The following is a 19,573-nucleotide window of genomic DNA, read 5'->3' as shown; positions in this document are numbered from 1 at the left end:
TGGCTTCAAGTAAGTTTATTTATTCTCTATACTTCGTACTATATTCTTGTGAACTGTTTGAAAGACCTACGTAGATTTGGTTTTCAATTAATCGGTGTTTGCTTGGAAAGACACAAGAAGGAAAGAGTATCGTAGTTGAGATACAAATATTGGTTTGTATGTTTGTGGAAGTAAATATGAAATATAAGCATATCAAAGTCTCATTATTGGTCCATACCATGGGAAACAATAGTTTGGTTATCAATCGTCATCAATTAGATCATGTTGCTGATTTTCTTTAACATTAAGTTGAAGAATGTGAAGATGAATTCATATTCGTTCTGCCTTAGTTGTTTGTTACAATAAGGATTTGGGAAATCTCTTAGTAGGTTTCATTTTGGAAGTATTGATCGTTGGCCAGGATTTGATATGTTCCAGAAGTGAAGAGTTTGATTCTCAGTCTTAGTATTTGAAGCATGCGGCTACAAATAAGTTGAAGGACAGTGATCGCTGGATGAAGATGTGATATTGGTTGTGGTGGAGCTATAGTTTCTTATTATTGTATAAGAAGCAGTTTGTCGACACAGTTTGTAGGGTTTGTTTGTCTGTGTTGAGTATGGCATTGTGTCGGGTAGAACAATGTTTTCTGGAGTTTCTCTCGTACTGTTTCCGATGGAGAAGATAGATAGTTTGTGACCTTTTGATTCTTGTCGATGACTTTTAGTCGAAGATTTTGTTTGGTTTACACCATTTGAAGTCGATCGGAGCTGGTTCAAGTGCAATACCTTTGTAAGAAACATGTTGGTTTATTTGTGTTGCGGATACGTTCCTACTTTTGTGAAGACCCGTTGTGAGGAATTAAAAAGGTATCGCTTGGACACTTCAAGAGTTTAAAGAATAAAGATACAATACTACAATGTGTATGGTGGTATGGCTACGAGCTAGCGCATATTACTTAGGAGAAAATACGGTGCATGAATTTGAGAGGGCTATAATTTCTGCGTGTTTTTCCGTCAACCTTTATTATTCGTTGGCTATTTGATTTTATAATGACCAGTGTGAGACTTTATGTTGGAGAGAGCTACATTATAGCAATGGTAATATTTGGTGGTTTTCTCATGTGCTACAGTTATTGAAATCGATTTCAATAGTGACAGATCCTGTAGAGATAAAGGTAGAAATTTCTATTGAGAAATTTGGTTCAGCAACGTTATAGTTTCCGTCAAGTTATTTTCTCTACATTGTTTGAGAAGATAAACACAACATCGTCTTGAATTGCTTGGAGCTTGAGGAAGTTACCAAAGGTTTCAGATTATGGATGTGTGTGATTGGGTCTTTGTGTGAAGGACGGATTATCATATTTCAAACGTTGGTGTACGTTTTGGAGCAAGATTGGTAAAGGAATATGCACAAGGAAGAATGTGTGACTTTATGTATTGTTACAACGGTAACAATGAATTCTTCGACGTTAGTCACAGTGCTATCCTAGTCTTACTATGTTGTGGTTTGACTGTCGTGAAGTCAAAACTACATGCTTGCTAAGAAATTGATAAAAGACTATCTTGACAAATATGTTAAATCCCGTAAAAAGGACATTGTTATCAAATCCCATTCAGGTTGCTGAAGTGGTGAAGGTGATTGGTGTGTCAGCTGTCAAAGTCTCTGTGAAGCTATACACGTGTTTGGTATGTATGCATTAGTTGAAGATATGATGAGCTTTTTGAAGGATCACTAAAACTCAATTGGGGAAATATGGTCGTAGAATCATGATCCAATCGGAGATAGGCTCGTAAAGCAAGATTCATAAGAGATGAGCTCGAGATTGGCACGCAGTGGCAATGATCCATCGATTGGTTGTATTTGGTGCGCAATTAGAGTCATGCTCAATATGCTTTGGTACATACAAGATGGTTAGTTTCTTGGGAGCTAACATGAAGGTTTGTTTATGACAAACTAACACAAGGTTTATCGTTAACTCGCTTTGGAGGACATGCTCATGGAAAAGAGCAAGTATGTGATCAGTTGTTTAAGTAAGCAATTGACTCGGCTGGAGTTTAGAGACGAAGATGAAGATTATGGTTCTGCTAAGGTAATACTTAGGCAGACGCATGAAGACTATTGTGGTAGTTTCATTTGCTTATCGAGTAGTTATGGATGTCAACCCTAATGGATGTGGTGCGTAACTTGGAGTTAGTGGCTTAGAAGAGCGGAACATTGACTCAGGTGGATCAAGGAAATCCAAGACGGAGTTGTGTTCGTAGTATGGAGCAAGTTCGGAGGTGGCGAAGGCTCAAGGGCGCATAATGACTGTAACTAAGTTCGACGGAAGCATATGAACAATGATCGTGTATGGTATGATTGAGTTGGCATGCAATACACCTAGAATGATGCCAATCAATGTGGAGTTATGAACATAAAGGAGTAAGGTGTTTCTCAAGATGTTGCATAACAGATGATCATATGATGTTGATTTGTAGAGATAGTCAGATTTTTCACCGTGGTGGAGATTTGTACAATCACCAGTAGGTTGGATTGTTAAGTATGAGTTGGTGACGTTCAAGTTTGGTTTGCTCTCTTCTGGTGGAGGTTCTACGGAACAATTTGGGTGAACTAGATTTTCGGTTTTATTCCTGTTGAAGATATGTAGGCAACCATTGATGGTGCAATCGATGTTCAAAAGATGAAGGGATAAAAAGTTGATCGTCTCATGCATAAATGCATGATCCGAGGTGGAGAATTGTAGGGAAACAGTGGTTTCCTAGTTTAGGTTAAATTATTAGTTTGAGTTAATTACCATATTAAGATAGGATACCTAAATTGACCATGGTTTCCTAGTATGAGTCGGTTTCCTAATCCAAGGAGGCCAAGACTTGGGAACCAAGTTTGTGACTACTATATAAGGAGGTCTAGGCTAAGTGTTTTAGTCATGGAATCCTCAATGTAAATCTCGTAGAGATGTGAGGGATTCATCCCACCTATTGAGGTGGTTATGTGAGAGACCTAATGGTGGAAGGAGTACACCATTATGGTGCTTATGGGATACTTATCGATGTTGGAAGATATGTCGTTATGGAGTATTCATATGGAGATGTTGGTAAGACATATTGTTGAGGAGAAGACCATCTTGATGGTGCTGGATTAGATTATTGGTGTTGAGCTAAAGGCGTCCATGATAATCTATATCAGGGTGTGCAGAGAAGATCATCTTGTGGTGGTAGATAATGTGGTAAACATTATCTCGTATGGGTGAAGACACTACTTTGGATCTTATAGGGTGCTTGTGAGAGTTCTTGTGTTAGGTCACGTTGTAGTGAGTCGATGGATTGATATAGTGAGTCAGTTGTGTAATTCTCAGTGGTGATTCTATAATGAATAAAGAGGTCGTAGCCGTTTGGTGGATGTAGACAAATACACACATTGTGTATGTTGTTGAACCACGTTAAGTCTGTGAGTACTTTAATTCTTGTTGCTTTGTTTATGGCTTGCATCTATGTGGTTCTCTTTCTCTTCTTCTTATCCTAGATCGTAGTAAGGTTCATGGAGCAATCTGAGAGATCAAGCTAATATGTTTCCGCAAGATCAACACATAGATGGCTCTGAACCCCAACAATTGGTATCAGAGCTTTAGGTTAGATACCAATTTTTTCCCAAACAATTGGTATCAGAGCTTTAGGTTGGATAGAAGATTTGAAGGGAGAAGTTTTGGGTTTTCTCGATTTGCAAGAAAAATTTGAAGACGAAGGATTTGGTTTCATCAAGTATGTAAGGATTTGATGTTACACCTTCCGAAGATGCATAATTTGATGTTATCAAGTATGTGTAGGATTTGATTTCATCAGTTTTGAGAACAAAGCAAAGTAAAGCATACTTTTGAAGGAATGAGATTTATATCAGGTGATCTGCATTCGATGTGGTCAAGATGTATAGTCTTGATGTTTATGGTGCTCTACATTGGAGATTTGGCATTGATACTTATTGGAGCATAAACCCTATGCATGGCTTCAAGTAAGTTTATTTATTCTCTATACTTCGTACTATATTCTTGTGAACTGTTTGAAAGACCTACGTAGATTTGGTTTTCAATTAATCGGTGTTTGCTTGGAAAGACACAAGAAGGAAAGAGTATCGTAGTTGAGATACAAATATTGATTTGTATGTTTGTGGAAGTAAAGATGAAATATAAGCATATCAAAGTCTCATTATTGGTCCATACCATGGGAAACAATAGTTTGGTTATCAATCGTCATCAATTAGATCATGTTGCTGATTTTCTTTAACATTAAGTTGAAGAATGTGAAGATGAATTCATATTCGTTCTGCCTTAGTTGTTTGTTACAATAAGGATTTGGGAAATCTCTTAGTAGGTTTCATTTTGGAAGTATTGATCGTTGGCCAGGATTTGATATGTTCCAGAAGTGAAGAGTTTGATTCTCAGTCTTAGTATTTGAAGCATGCGGCTACAAATAAGTTGAAGGACAGTGATCGCTGGATGAAGATGTGATATTGGTTGTGGTGGAGCTATAGTTTCTTATTATTGTATAAGAAGCAGTTTGTCGACACAGTTTGTAGGGTTTGTTTGTCTGTGTTGAGTATGGCATTGTGTCGGGTAGAACAATGTTTTCTGGAGTTTCTCTCGTACTGTTTCCGATGGAGAAGATAGATAGTTTGTGACCTTTTGATTCTTGTCGATGACTTTTAGTCGAAGATTTTGTTTGGTTTACACCATTTGAAGTCGATCGGAGCTGGTTCAAGTGCAATACCTTTGTAAGAAACATGTTGGTTTATTTGTGTTGCGGATACGTTCCTACTTTTGTGAAGACCCGTTGTGAGGAATTAAAAAGGTATCGCTTGGACACTTCAAGAGTTTAAAGAATAAAGATACAATACTACAATGTGTATGGTGGTATGGCTACGAGCTAGCGCATATTACTTAGGAGAAAATACGGTGCATGAATTTGAGAGGGCTATAATTTCTGCGTGTTTTTCCGTCAACCTTTATTATTCGTTGGCTATTTGATTTTATAATGACCAGTGTGAGACTTTATGTTGGAGAGAGCTACATTATAGCAATGGTAATATTTGGTGGTTTTCTCATGTGCTACAGTTATTGAAATCGATTTCAATAGTGACAGATCCTGTAGAGATAAAGGTAGAAATTTCTATTGAGAAATTTGGTTCAGCAACGTTATAGTTTCCGTCAAGTTATTTTCTCTACATTGTTTGAGAAGATAAACACAACATCGTCTTGAATTGCTTGGAGCTTGAGGAAGTTACCAAAGGTTTCAGATTATGGCTGTGTGTGATTGGGTCTTTGTGTGAAGGACGGATTATCATATTTCAAACGTTGGTGTACGTTTTGGAGCAAGATTGGTAAAGGAATATGCACAAGGAAGAATGTGTGACTTTATGTATTGTTACAACGGTAACAATGAATTCTTCGACGTTAGTCACAGTGCTATCCTAGTCTTACTATGTTGTGGTTTGACTGTCGTGAAGTCAAAACTACATGCTTGCTAAGAAATTGATAAAAGACTATCTTGACAAATATGTTAAATCCCGTAAAAAGGACATTGTTATCAAATCCCATTCAGGTTGCTGAAGTGGTGAAGGTGATTGGTGTGTCAGCTGTCAAAGTCTCTGTGAAGCTATACACGTGTTTGGTATGTATGCATTAGTTGAAGATATGATGAGCTTTTTGAAGGATCACTAAAACTCAATTGGGGAAATATGGTCGTAGAATCATGATCCAATCGGAGATAGGCTCGTAAAGCAAGATTCATAAGAGATGAGCTCGAGATTGGCACGCAGTGGCAATGATCCATCGATTGGTTGTATTTGATGCGCAATTAGAGTCATGCTCAATATGCTTTGGTACATACAAGATGGTTAGTTTCTTGGGAGCTAACATGAAGGTTGGTTTATGACAAACTAACACAAGGTTTATCGTTAACTCGCTTTGGAGGACATGCTCATGGAAAAGAGCAAGTATGTGATCAGTTGTTTAAGTAAGCAATTGACTCGGCTGGAGTTTAGAGACGAAGATGAAGATTATGGTTCTGCTAAGGTAATACTTAGGCAGACGCATGAAGACTATTGTGGTAGTTTCATTTGCTTATCGAGTAGTTATGGATGTCAACCCTAATGGATGTGGTGCGTAACTTGGAGTTAGTGGCTTAGAAGAGCGGAACATTGACTCAGGTGGATCAAGGAAATCCAAGACGGAGTTGTGTTCGTAGTATGGAGCAAGTTCGGAGGTGGCGAAGGCTCAAGGGCGCATAATGACTGTAACTAAGTTCGACGGAAGCATATGAACAATGATCGTGTATGGTATGATTGAGTTGGCATGCAATACACCTAGAATGATGCCAATCAATGTGGAGTTATGAACATAAAGGAGTAAGGTGTTTCTCAAGATGTTGCATAACAGATGATCATATGATGTTGATTTGTAGAGATAGTCAGATTTTTCACCGTGGTGGAGATTTGTACAATCACCAGTAGGTTGGATTGTTAAGTATGAGTTGGTGACGTTCAAGTTTGGTTTGCTCTCTTCTGGTGGAGGTTCTACGGAACAATTTGGGTGAACTAGATTTTCGGTTTTATTCCTGTTGAAGATATGTAGGCAACCATTGATGGTGCAATCGATGTTCAAAAGATGAAGGGATAAAAAGTTGATCGTCTCATGCATAAATGCATGATCCGAGGTGGAGAATTGTAGGGAAACAGTGGTTTCCTAGTTTAGGTTAAATTATTAGTTTGAGTTAATTACCATATTAAGATAGGATACCTAAATTGACCATGGTTTCCTAGTATGAGTCGGTTTCCTAATCCAAGGAGGCCAAGACTTGGGAACCAAGTTTGTGACTACTATATAAGGAGGTCTAGGCTAAGTGTTTTAGTCATGGAATCCTCAATGTAAATCTCGTAGAGATGTGAGGGATTCATCCCACCTATTGAGGTGGTTATGTGAGAGACCTAATGGTGGAAGGAGTACACCATTATGGTGCTTATGGGATACTTATCGATGTTGGAAGATATGTCGTTATGGAGTATTCATATGGAGATGTTGGTAAGACATATTGTTGAGGAGAAGACCATCTTGATGGTGCTGGATTAGATTATTGGTGTTGAGCTAAAGGCGTCCATGATAATCTATATCAGGGTGTGCAGAGAAGATCATCTTGTGGTGGTAGATAATGTGGTAAACATTATCTCGTATGGGTGAAGACACTACTTTGGATCTTATAGGGTGCTTGTGAGAGTTCTTGTGTTAGGTCACGTTGTAGTGAGTCGATGGATTGATATAGTGAGTCAGTTGTGTAATTCTCAGTGGTGATTCTATAATGAATAAAGAGGTCGTAGCCGTTTGGTGGATGTAGACAAATACACACATTGTGTATGTTGTTGAACCACGTTAAGTCTGTGAGTACTTTAATTCTTGTTGCTTTGTTTATGGCTTGCATCTATGTGGTTCTCTTTCTCTTCTTCTTATCCTAGATCGTAGTAAGGTTCATGGAGCAATCTGAGAGATCAAGCTAATATGTTTCCGCAAGATCAACACATAGATGGCTCTGAACCCCAACAATTGGTATCAGAGCTTTAGGTTAGATACCAATTTTTTCCCAAACAATTGGTATCAGAGCTTTAGGTTGGATAGAAGATTTGAAGGGAGAAGTTTTGGGTTTTCTCGATTTGCAAGAAAAATTTGAAGACGAAGGATTTGGTTTCATCAAGTATGTAAGGATTTGATGTTACACCTTCCGAAGATGCATAATTTGATGTTATCAAGTATGTGTAGGATTTGATTTCATCAGTTTTGAGAACAAAGCAAAGTAAAGCATACTTTTGAAGGAATGAGATTTATATCAGGTGATCTGCATTCGATGTGGTCAAGATGTATAGTCTTGATGTTTATGGTGCTCTACATTGGAGATTTGGCATTGATACTTATTGGAGCATAAACCCTATGCATGGCTTCAAGTAAGTTTATTTATTCTCTATACTTCGTACTATATTCTTGTGAACTGTTTGAAAGACCTACGTAGATTTGGTTTTCAATTAATCGGTGTTTGCTTGGAAAGACACAAGAAGGAAAGAGTATCGTAGTTGAGATACAAATATTGGTTTGTATGTTTGTGGAAGTAAATATGAAATATAAGCATATCAAAGTCTCATTATTGGTCCATACCATGGGAAACAATAGTTTGGTTATCAATCGTCATCAATTAGATCATGTTGCTGATTTTCTTTAACATTAAGTTGAAGAATGTGAAGATGAATTCATATTCGTTCTGCCTTAGTTGTTTGTTACAATAAGGATTTGGGAAATCTCTTAGTAGGTTTCATTTTGGAAGTATTGATCGTTGGCCAGGATTTGATATGTTCCAGAAGTGAAGAGTTTGATTCTCAGTCTTAGTATTTGAAGCATGCGGCTACAAATAAGTTGAAGGACAGTGATCGCTGGATGAAGATGTGATATTGGTTGTGGTGGAGCTATAGTTTCTTATTATTGTATAAGAAGCAGTTTGTCGACACAGTTTGTAGGGTTTGTTTGTCTGTGTTGAGTATGGCATTGTGTCGGGTAGAACAATGTTTTCTGGAGTTTCTCTCGTACTGTTTCCGATGGAGAAGATAGATAGTTTGTGACCTTTTGATTCTTGTCGATGACTTTTAGTCGAAGATTTTGTTTGGTTTACACCATTTGAAGTCGATCGGAGCTGGTTCAAGTGCAATACCTTTGTAAGAAACATGTTGGTTTATTTGTGTTGCGGATACGTTCCTACTTTTGTGAAGACCCGTTGTGAGGAATTAAAAAGGTATCGCTTGGACACTTCAAGAGTTTAAAGAATAAAGATACAATACTACAATGTGTATGGTGGTATGGCTACGAGCTAGCGCATATTACTTAGGAGAAAATACGGTGCATGAATTTGAGAGGGCTATAATTTCTGCGTGTTTTTCCGTCAACCTTTATTATTCGTTGGCTATTTGATTTTATAATGACCAGTGTGAGACTTTATGTTGGAGAGAGCTACATTATAGCAATGGTAATATTTGGTGGTTTTCTCATGTGCTACAGTTATTGAAATCGATTTCAATAGTGACAGATCCTGTAGAGATAAAGGTAGAAATTTCTATTGAGAAATTTGGTTCAGCAACGTTATAGTTTCCGTCAAGTTATTTTCTCTACATTGTTTGAGAAGATAAACACAACATCGTCTTGAATTGCTTGGAGCTTGAGGAAGTTACCAAAGGTTTCAGATTATGGATGTGTGTGATTGGGTCTTTGTGTGAAGGACGGATTATCATATTTCAAACGTTGGTGTACGTTTTGGAGCAAGATTGGTAAAGGAATATGCACAAGGAAGAATGTGTGACTTTATGTATTGTTACAACGGTAACAATGAATTCTTCGACGTTAGTCACAGTGCTATCCTAGTCTTACTATGTTGTGGTTTGACTGTCGTGAAGTCAAAACTACATGCTTGCTAAGAAATTGATAAAAGACTATCTTGACAAATATGTTAAATCCCGTAAAAAGGACATTGTTATCAAATCCCATTCAGGTTGCTGAAGTGGTGAAGGTGATTGGTGTGTCAGCTGTCAAAGTCTCTGTGAAGCTATACACGTGTTTGGTATGTATGCATTAGTTGAAGATATGATGAGCTTTTTGAAGGATCACTAAAACTCAATTGGGGAAATATGGTCGTAGAATCATGATCCAATCGGAGATAGGCTCGTAAAGCAAGATTCATAAGAGATGAGCTCGAGATTGGCACGCAGTGGCAATGATCCATCGATTGGTTGTATTTGATGCGCAATTAGAGTCATGCTCAATATGCTTTGGTACATACAAGATGGTTAGTTTCTTGGGAGCTAACATGAAGGTTGGTTTATGACAAACTAACACAAGGTTTATCGTTAACTCGCTTTGGAGGACATGCTCATGGAAAAGAGCAAGTATGTGATCAGTTGTTTAAGTAAGCAATTGACTCGGCTGGAGTTTAGAGACGAAGATGAAGATTATGGTTCTGCTAAGGTAATACTTAGGCAGACGCATGAAGACTATTGTGGTAGTTTCATTTGCTTATCGAGTAGTTATGGATGTCAATCCTAATGGATGTGGTGCGTAACTTGGAGTTAGTGGCTTAGAAGAGCGGAACATTGACTCAGGTGGAGCAAGGAAATCCAAGACGGAGTTGTGTTCGTAGTATGGAGCAAGTTCGGAGGTGGCGAAGGCTCAAGGGCGCATAATGACTGTAACTAAGTTCGACGGAAGCATATGAACAATGATCGTGTATGGTATGATTGAGTTGGCATGCAATACACCTAGAATGATGCCAATCAATGTGGAGTTATGAACATAAAGGAGTAAGGTGTTTCTCAAGATGTTGCATAACAGATGATCATATGATGTTGATTTGTAGAGATAGTCAGATTTTTCACCGTGGTGGAGATTTGTACAATCACCAGTAGGTTGGATTGTTAAGTATGAGTTGGTGACGTTCAAGTTTGGTTTGCTCTCTTCTGGTGGAGGTTCTACGGAACAATTTGGGTGAACTAGATTTTCGGTTTTATTCCTGTTGAAGATATGTAGGCAACCATTGATGGTGCAATCGATGTTCAAAAGATGAAGGGATAAAAAGTTGATCGTCTCATGCATAAATGCATGATCCGAGGTGGAGAATTGTAGGGAAACAGTGGTTTCCTAGTTTAGGTTAAATTATTAGTTTGAGTTAATTACCATATTAAGATAGGATACCTAAATTGACCATGGTTTCCTAGTATGAGTCGGTTTCCTAATCCAAGGAGGCCAAGACTTGGGAACCAAGTTTGTGACTACTATATAAGGAGGTCTAGGCTAAGTGTTTTAGTCATGGAATCCTCAATGTAAATCTCGTAGAGATGTGAGGGATTCATCCCACCTATTGAGGTGGTTATGTGAGAGACCTAATGGTGGAAGGAGTACACCATTATGGTGCTTATGGGATACTTATCGATGTTGGAAGATATGTCGTTATGGAGTATTCATATGGAGATGTTGGTAAGACATATTGTTGAGGAGAAGACCATCTTGATGGTGCTGGATTAGATTATTGGTGTTGAGCTAAAGGCGTCCATGATAATCTATATCAGGGTGTGCAGAGAAGATCATCTTGTGGTGGTAGATAATGTGGTAAACATTATCTCGTATGGGTGAAGACACTACTTTGGATCTTATAGGGTGCTTGTGAGAGTTCTTGTGTTAGGTCACGTTGTAGTGAGTCGATGGATTGATATAGTGAGTCAGTTGTGTAATTCTCAGTGGTGATTCTATAATGAATAAAGAGGTCGTAGCCGTTTGGTGGATGTAGACAAATACACACATTGTGTATGTTGTTGAACCATGTTAAATCTGTGAGTACTTTAATTCTTGTTGCTTTGTTTATGGCTTGCATCTATGTGGTTCTCTTTCTCTTCTTCTTATCCTAGATCGTAGTAAGGTTCATGGAGCAATCTGAGAGATCAAGCTAATATGTTTCCGCAAGATCAACACATAGATGGCTCTGAACCCCAACAATTGGTATCAGAGCTTTAGGTTAGATACCAATTTTTTCCCAAACAATATCTTCATCTATTTCCTCTCCAATCTGTTGATTCATACTGGTATACGTATTGTAGTTGTTACCATTAGTTAACAAGTTATATACATCGGGTGAACTAATATCAACAATTTCAATACTAGTTGAACCACTGTATCCCATTTCGTATTGTGGATAGGATTCCATTGATATCCTATAATGACTTTAGACAACACCACAATAGAATTCGTGGGAATGAATTAATATCAAAGACAAGTGTCAATATATCATTTTTCCCCCATGCCCCCTTCGGATTTCTCCCCCATCAAAAAATTTCTCCATTTGTTGTCCCACAATTTTCCAAAGTTCTCTGGAATTTCACTTTCACATATATTTCGTCATTTTCTTTCCATTTGAAAGTGTCTAATTCATTACTAAACAAAAAAAAAAATCCGGAGAAATTTTCCTCTAAAGAATATTAAAGTTAAAAAAAATAAAAATAAAATATCATACAATTTGACGAAATATAATCCATACCTCTGTATGCAGTGCAAGCTAGTCGGATTCACAGACGATTTGAAGAAAGAAAGCACCGCTTAAATGAAATATCCCGCCACAAAAGAAGAACCTAGAATCGATCAAAAGAAGAGAAAATTGGAGAATCTAGACAAACTTGGACGTCAAACTCGAAGCTAGAAAGAGAAATTTGTTGACGCCGATGTCGAACTGATTTAATCATCTCCTCCCAGCTTAAAATAATTTAATCGGGAAACGACTCATATATATGTAACCAAGCTAATGAGGCTATGGAGAAACTTTGAACATTGACTTTTTATGGAAAAACACATAGTTACTGACTCTTTCAAATGCAACTGATAAATACAACCCATAATTGAATTAAATACAACCCAAAGTTAAAAATCCAACAAGGGTGTATCGGATTATGACTTACATGGATATTTAACAATCCTAAAACTCCATGGGTATTCAATTAGGATACGTAGGGCCTATTCTTATGCACATGGAAAACATCAGATTTTGCCATATATGCACCCACTATGGGTATGCCAAAGTGCCAAACGTATATGCCTATATGTCAGATATCACACATAGGCATACACGACAGACTTTCCAGCAAGCGATAGAGTGTCCATCGCTATATTGTCAAGATATCGCTCGTTGGTCATTCCAACACCAATGCTAGTCAATATGTTGCTCACCGTTCTGATCATCGCTCATCAGTTCCTCAACCAACGTCTAATATCCTCCCATATAAATACCCAATTCAACTCACACCATCTCAAATTCGAATTCATTTCACTATGCCTAGTGCTCGCATAACCGAAGTGGATTTCACTCGAGAAGAAGATATTTCTCTAATTCGATGTTGGATTTCAGTTGAAAGTGATAGAGATTTCAATTTAGAGACTTTTAACTTATGGGACATTGTGTTTCAAAGGTTTATGACGTCAAGTCACGTAAATTCAAGCAGAACAAATGAATGTCTTCAAAATCGTTATTGTTTCATCAATAATGATGTGAGAAAGTATCAGGAAATTATGTGGATGATAAAAGGGGATAATCCTGGGTTGTCAACTGAAGAACTAAAAATTAGAGCTCATACCAAATTTGCTGAAGACAAGAAGATAGTTTAGACACGACGAATTTTATGAACTCTACAAGGTTCACGTGTATGGATTCAATTTTTAAATATTATGTTATGCAGTTAAGGTTAATTTTTAATGAAATGTAAAACTAGTTTCTATTTGAATATTAATATAAAAGATAGTTTCCATTAATTAAAATATAAAGATTACATTTTAAATATTTAAACTAAATTACGTCCATAAACTACTCATTTCCTTCATGACCAAAGACCCAATTGCCCGCATTTTCTGGATCAAAATTGTTGTTCAACATATCAGTTAGCGAGCCGGTTTGAGACTCACTTGGTGGTTGAGTCTCATCAGAATCACCATAACCTTGATAATTAATGGATCCAGGGCGCAGGGGAACATGATACAAATCTTGAAATGCGTGTTGTTGATATGCTGGTGGAGTTTGCTGAAATGCTGATGAGCTTGAGGCAATTGGGGTATACATAGTCGATTGCCTAATTGCTTCCATGTTCACACCACCACCAGGAGTCATTATGTCAATTGGCATTTGCCTAAATAGACGTGCATGAGTTGTATCCATGCCAACGTTTTCATCACCTTCACGTACTACTTGAGTATCTAATACCTGGTTTGGAGTAGAACTTTCTAGTACCTCCTACATAGAACGAAGTCTCAAACTTCTTTCACTTCCACGACTTCGCTGACTTGATCGAATGGGATTCATGCCTCTACCACTGGGACTCATACCTCTGCCATTGTGACTCATTCCTCTAACACTGGGACTCATGCCTCTACTACTACCTGAACCATCATGACCGACAAATCACTGACTCATGTCAAAGATCATGCTTTCCTTAGTTTTTGCAACTCACCCAAGTGGAATCTCTGAAATCCATGTAATAGAGCATGATAATAGTTCAACTGGTTCCGATACTGTAGCATTGACCCCCCCCCCCCCCCCCCCTCTCAGTATGGATAAGTCCGATCAAGTGCACTGGAAATAATTGGATAAGTAACAATCTCTCCAGATGTGGTGGATATAGTCTGTACATCCAAAGAAAATTTTGGCATAGTTGACAATGAACCCGCTTGAGAAGGATATGCAAATGCGTCGCCCGTCTCTGGTGGAGGTTGGGAAGGAAGAAATTCATCGCCAAGTGGCATCCTACCTAAAGCTGGGAAATCCACCCGTCCCAAACTTTGCGGTTGCATAGTAATATTGGGCTTGAAAATAATGTTAAACCAATATAGTCATTTCTGTCCATTGGCTCCTGGATCAATTCATCGGTTTCTTTCCAATGATGAGCTTCTCTTATCAATTTCAAGTAGTCGTCTTTAGAAACTTCTGAACTTGGATAGGGGTTGACAACTATCACTGATCTTCTCTGCAACTGAAAAAGTTGTATTTCACCATAATACCAAACACTCTTTTCAGAAATAGGGATGTATAACACGATCCTTTTAAGCTTAGTTGTACCATTCTCTAAGCTTATTCTTCTTCGAACTCAGGGGTTGCTTCATATGGCCGGGAGACAAGGTAAAGGCTTGTTCTACACAACTGTTGAATCTTATGAACAATAACAATATGTTGACCATCTTCAATCTGTTCTACTTGCCAATTCTCAGAATCGTACTTCAGTATGAACAGAAAAACATCAGTGTGATTCTTAAGAGAAGGTTCTGAAACACGAAAATATGTATACCACCAATACTGAAATAATAACATTATTGGTTAGTAAAATTTTCATGTGAAAATAATAAACAAATAGTGTGAAAAATATTGGTTCTTACCTCCAACACTCCCCAAAAAGCATTAAAACTATCTTTGACACACATCGAGCAATTACCGAGGGATATGTAAATCTCTGATAAAATTGGAGACCCCCCATCATATGTTGGTGCTTGCTCTAAATCTTCTAATGCTTCGAGAAAACCAATTAACACCATTGAGCTAGCATTTGGAAATAAACATTTTCCTAGTGTCCACAACACAAACAGACGTTCGAGCTTCTCATAATGGTCAGGGAACAAATATTCATTATTTCCTAACCTGTTCTCATTCATTTTCTTAGCATAAAATTGCAAAAAAAAACTTTTCAATCCACTTGCTTTTATTAGTCTATATGAAACATTTCTTTCTACATCATTTGAGTATAAAGGAAGTCTTTGTTTCCATTTATCTTTTGATAACCAATTTAGTCTGTTAAATGGAAGTAAGTTTCCAGCACATGGAATTCTCGTTAACATGTACAAATCTGTTGGTGTAACTCATATTAACAACATGTATTCATAATTAGAGTTTGTTGAATTTTATAAAACAAAAAACATAATCTAAAAATTTAATTACAAGAAAAACTAACTTATCGCATTCAAAGTCTTTGAAAAAGAACGTGTTTGTAGTCTTCCACCATCGTTCTAATATAACTTGAACTCATTGAGTCCTGTGGTTTCTAGGATGTATACGATATAAATATCTCCAAGGATATCTTCGTACTCTCTCTTGAACAACAGGGGGAAGTAACTGAAACATCATACGGAACTCAGACCATCCACCTCTTAGAAATACTGAATTAACTCGCTCCGGATGGTCAGATATGTGATTAGAGAGCACACCATCACCGCCTACTTGTCTAACATTTTGAAACTCATATTCTTTATTCACAACATAACTTTATTCATTGGATGAGTTACTTGTAGATCCTTTGACTTTTTTTGTTTCTTTTTCTTTTCTAACTCATATTTTTTTCTCGCTCAAGAAAATTTTGTTAAACTATAGAAGAGAAGAGAATGGAAGAAAAGAGAAGGGGAGGTGTGAAGGGGAAGAAGAAACGGTACGATATTTATAGGCGTTAGAAAGTCGAGAGTTGGCGATATTAATTATAACGCTGGCGCTAGAGTCAAAATCGAGCGATATTCATGGCAGTGCTGGCGCGATATTATCAATATCGCTCGCTAGAAACTAATGTAGGATCAGAATCTCGCAGCAATAACGCCTTAGAGAAATTATTAACAACACAACACAACAGTGTCGCAGAACAACTTCAGAAATTACATAATAAACGACGTCAGCTAAATCATGAGAAAAATGTGATGGTCCTGCGAAAATTAGGGAGCTTGCGAGATTAACATTTGTAAGGCTGCGAGAATGTCGCAAACCATATCCGAAAATAAAGGACAGATTAGCTGTCATCCACTACGTATTTCCCTATAAATAGTCATTCAGTTGTAAAGAAAAGAGGTGAGATCTTTTTTGAGTGAGAAGCAAGTAAATAGGAGAGAGAAAATTTAGAGCAGAGGTTATTCTTGATTCCTTTATCTTTTCTTGTTGTTGCAGGAAATCCTACACTACACCCCTCACAAGATTTCATTAACATTCAACTCATTTTAGATTAACAATCTTAATTTTATTGATGAATCTTTGAACAATCTTACAAGAAAAGATAAAGGAATCAAGAATAACCACTGCTCTAGATTTTCTCTCTCCTATTTACTTGCTTCTCAATCAGAAAAGATCTCTCCCTTTCCTTTACAACTGAGCGGCTATTTATAGGGAATTACACAGTGGATGACAACTAATCTGTCCTTTATTTTCGGATATGGCTCGCGACATTCTCACGACCTTATAAATGTTAATCTCGCAAAGTCTCTAATTTTCGCAGGACCGTCATATTTTTCTCATGATTTAGATGACGTCGTTTATTGTGTCATTTCTGAAATTGTTATGCGACGCTGTTGTGTTGTGTTGTTGATAATTTCACTGAGGTATTATTGCTGCGAGATTCTGATCCTACATCTTGCCTCTTCTCATATCTTCTCTGCGAAGTAGAGAACGATGTGAGAAATGCCGCAGCTGTCCATTTCTTCATATTCTGCATTTATCACACGTATCCTTTCTTCCATCTATTTCTTGACACGTCTTCTGTAACCGCTGCTTTTCAACCGCTCACGTCTTTTCGTATTAATGGTGTTTATTTCTTCGAGTAAAAAAAATCTTCTCTATATATTCTTCTTACTCTTCTTTCCATTTTCTTTTTACTTTCTCTTCTCTTTTTATTCTCTCATCTTTGCAACTCTATTGTTCTTCCATAAATTCTGCCATTGCAACTTTTTCTTCTTTCTCCTTCTTTTAATCTCTTTAATTTCTTCTTCATCTCCATACTGTTCCCTCTGTAGATCTTCACTGTTCGTAACTTTCTTCCTTTTTAATTTTTACGAATTAATCTTCCTGCTGGTGTTTTCCATAGATTCATCGAGGTTAGTTTTCTTTTTTCTTTCTTATGGGTTTTGCTGAAATTGATCTTGCTTACTGCTTTATTTGATGATGCTGCTTATGTGATTCCCATACTGTTGTTATTTCAGCAAAAACGCCTCTAACACCAAATTTACGGTTCAGAACCCTAATATTCCCAAATCGCAGCATAAGATTGTTGTAAACAAAAGAAAGTCTGCGAATCAGAAGGTAGTTAGAAACATTATTCTTTTCTAATAACAGTATTGTTGCCTCTGTTTCTTATCTGGATTGTGATTCGCAGGGTGATAAGGATGCCAACAAACCTCTCAAGAAATCTCGCCACCTTAAAACCGTTGAAACCTCTGTTCCATTCCACTTACTTATTTCTTCTAAATCTCCTGCGACATCTTCGCAAGTTAAACCATTATCTCCAATTCGCAAAAAGGCTGCCTCAGATTTCATTTCTTTAACTGACCTTTCAATGATTGAAACCCCCCTTATTAATCCTTCTGTGAATGAAACTTCTTCTCCTCCTATTGATAATGTTTCTCAACCTTCTATCATTGTCAGTTCTCTACCTTAGCCTCTTCCTTTTTCGAAAGAAACCGTGGAAGGAATAGATATTGCTTTCAAAGTTTTGTCTGAGGTCCTGGATGATGGCAAGAAGTCTCCCATTGATCCTGTCAAGTCTGGTATTTGCGAAATTCTGAGTAAGTATTTTGGCTATGACAGAGCTGCTTCGCAAACAACTTTGGAAAAAGAGTGTAATGCTCTTCGTCTCGAAAATCAAAAGCTCCAGAATGTTTCGCTGGATCGCGACAATCTTCGCAAGAAAAATGATGAACTGAGAGGTATGATTTCCTTATCTGTGTCTTCAATTTGCCTTTCTAATGATTTTATCCTTTCCATATTTAATTATCCTTGAAATCTCTCTTTCGCATGTTAAGCCTTAAACCAGAAACGAATAATGGAGAGATATCAATTTGAATATGTTGTTGAAGAAGCCCGTGTTGATAAGGAGATTTTGATGGATCAATATAACCAATTAGATAACCTCTATTCATACTCTGTTGATCATATAAATAATCTTACCAATGAAAATACCCAATTAGTTCGGAGGCAAGATTTATTAAGTAATGAAATATCTCGCCTCTCTTATTATTTAACTAAAGCTAATCTAGGGATGAAATCTTTATCAGATGAGAATAAAACTCTATCTCAAGAGAAGCGAATTTGTTTAAATAAGATGGCGATATCTTCGCAACAACTTAGTATCCTTCAGAAAGTATGTGATGACCAAGAACAATCTCTTCGCTCTTTGAGAAATGAACTTAAAGAAGTAACAGAGTCATCTATCGCTGAAAGAGATACACTCATTCAAGGTAGAATAGCTTTAAGTGTAAAGGCGAATCAACTTAAAGAATAATATTCCAAATTATAAGAATCTTATTCTTCTCTTGCGAAGAAAAATGCCTTTCTTATTTCTAAAGAGAAAAATCTTCAGTCTCGACTTAAAGGTTTAGTTGGAGATAAATTTGATGATGCGATGGACCGTTGCGAGAATAGTTGGCTGACCTTTATTCAACACCTTATTTCGCAAAAGGAAGGTAGTCATAATAGTTTGACTGCCTTAACTATCTTTTCTTTGTCATATGTTTTTGAGTTCTTCATCTTACTGAAATTTTGTATTCTACTTTTCGCAGAGTCTGAGAAAAATCTTCATTCCTCCATTTCTATTTTGGAGGCTAAATATGCCAAAATTCGCAAAGAAAATGCACTACTAGTCTCTGTCCTTACTGGTTCTCGCGACCGAGCAGAAAGAAGACTTGATTATCTTGCTTACTTTAAGGATATTCAAGATATGAATCATCAGAGAGCACTTCTTCATCAATTTCATCTCCGGGCTGAAGTCCTTGTAAATGATATTTTATTGTCCAAATATCTTCCTCCTACATCAATCGAACCTTTGGAAGTATATGATGATGAAATTCCTCGTCCTGATGACAGTGATTATGATTATGAAAGTGGTGGAGAGAATAGTCTTTTGGAAGATGGAGAAGAGATCCCTTCTAAGGAAGCAACTGCTGGTGCTAATCAAGATGAAAACGAAAAAGAAATCTCTTCTAAAGAAGTAATTTCTGGCGATAATCAAGGTGGCGGCGAAAAAGAAGTCCCTCTCAAAG

General features: G+C 37.2%; 1 pseudogene; it reads right to left on the bottom strand.

Annotated features, from left to right (window-relative positions):
- The window catches only part of LOC113312317, a 32,625-nt pseudogene extending 18,710 nt beyond the window's left edge, over positions 1–13,915 (bottom strand).
- Between the last annotated feature and the right edge of the window lie 5,658 nt (positions 13,916–19,573).

This window comes from Papaver somniferum, chromosome 9, assembly GCF_003573695.1.
Source record: "Papaver somniferum cultivar HN1 chromosome 9, ASM357369v1, whole genome shotgun sequence".
Taxonomy (NCBI): domain Eukaryota; kingdom Viridiplantae; phylum Streptophyta; class Magnoliopsida; order Ranunculales; family Papaveraceae; genus Papaver; species Papaver somniferum.
This window is presented reverse-complemented; position numbering and strand designations above follow the sequence as displayed.